Genomic DNA, 1,644 nt, shown 5'->3' with positions numbered 1-1,644 from the left:
TAAACTTTTCAGTTTTGCATTGTTATTGTTTTGAACATAAGACCGCAAAATTCAACAGCGATATTGTATTGAAACATGTTTTAAATCTAAAAATGCAGTTTAACCAGCCACAGCTGATTCGCATTGTAGATGAACATCTACATGTGATACTCTCAATTTCATTACAAAAGGAGACAATATGAATGTTTGTTTTGTAAGCATGGACCCAGCCAGAAATGGAGAAGTGGCTGAAAGAGGAAGAGTGGCTGGGAGGGGGTCAAGGAATACGTATGTGTGATTGAAGAATAAGAGGAAGTAGTGATGAGATCAGAGCCTACTGTAATTGATCATGTAGTAAATCATGATCTCTCAATGAGAGAGACTGGGTCAGAGAGTGCCGCCAAATCTGCAACGCTGTACAGGGGCATCTATTGTTTGATTTTTCTGGCAAACCAACAGGTAACTTGTATTCTGCAAGGGCATTTGACTCAGTTTCAGAAGTAAATAAGCTTGAATAATTGTTTTTGCATTTCTGCTTAGGACTCAACGGTTGCCTCACAGGAGGGAGAGGAAGAATTTTCACTTGTGCAGGAAACTGCCATTGTTATGATCAGAAACAGTCTTGGCAGACAACGTTACTTTTGCAAATATTTCACAGTGTAGGCATAACAATTTCTAGTCCTGAAAAAATCAGGTCAGGATGAAACAGTTGTACACTGCACCTTTTAAGAGGAAGAGGAACTCTTAACATGTCAAGCAACTCAGGAGCCAATGTGTCCTGGTAAGATCACAATAAAAATAGATCTTTTTTTGAAAAACCAGGCATTTTTTTTACAAATTTACTACTGTAATTATATTGCTTTGTGGATTTATTTTAGAGAGTCATGGAGATTGAAGGCAGGCACAGAAGAGGTAAACCAATTTAAAATGGGACAATGTGGCATTTCACCACTCCTGTGCAGTCACCGAGTGGTTTGCAGCCCATCCCAGAATTGAGTCGCTTTTCCTCTATGGGGTTGATTAATATAGTAAGGTGGGAGGAATTCTTTTCCTCATGGCAGTGGAAGGTTTGCGACCATCATCCACATGATGGCGTGTCCCTCATGGATGCAATGAATGCTGGGCATATCAGCAGACGATTGCCAGGGATGAATCAGGCATGCCAGAAGATTAACTATGTGTACTGCCCTAGATGACATAAGATGTCATGTGGATGAGAACCTGTGGCCAAATGGAGAAGAGATTAGCATTGCTATTGTATCTGTATCAGTGGATTGTGTGTATACAAATTCTTGTATTTTGGAATTAGTGCAAATATATATATATATATATATATATATATATATAAATTCTGCATCATGTCTGATTCATTCATTCATTCCAGTAACATATTGCAATTATAAACAGATGTGTCCTTGTTTTACACAAGAAAACAGTGTAATGCTACATGTTAGTGTTTTTAGGTCATTGTTTTGTGGGTGACTGTCTGATGTCAACTTTTGCTAGTGTTCTAGAAGAATGAGTTTGAGACCTGAATAAAGTGTATTGTCGTTTTAGTGCATTTTGAAAGCGAAATGAACTGCTTTGTCAAGCTGAATGTCAGTTAAGAGAATTGTGTGGAGATTTGCAAAAGTCACCTAAGTATTGAGAAATGTAATGAATAAA

At 37.8% G+C, this 1,644-nt stretch overlaps 1 long non-coding RNA gene across 1 annotated transcript; it reads left to right on the top strand.

Moving 5' to 3' along the window:
* Positions 1 to 305: 305 nt before the first annotated feature.
* On the top strand, positions 306 to 1,109 carry LOC114770660 (uncharacterized). Its single transcript, XR_003743367.1, has 3 exons — positions 306 to 438; positions 520 to 760; positions 858 to 1,109. It is a non-coding gene; the product is annotated as an uncharacterized LOC114770660 (long non-coding RNA).
* Positions 1,110 to 1,644: the final 535 nt, after the last annotated feature.

Source organism: Denticeps clupeoides, chromosome 20, assembly GCF_900700375.1.
Source record: "Denticeps clupeoides chromosome 20, fDenClu1.1, whole genome shotgun sequence".
NCBI lineage: Eukaryota > Metazoa > Chordata > Actinopteri > Clupeiformes > Denticipitidae > Denticeps > Denticeps clupeoides.
The sequence above is the reverse complement of the archived record's forward strand: the minus strand, read 5'-3'. Positions and strand labels throughout refer to the sequence as shown.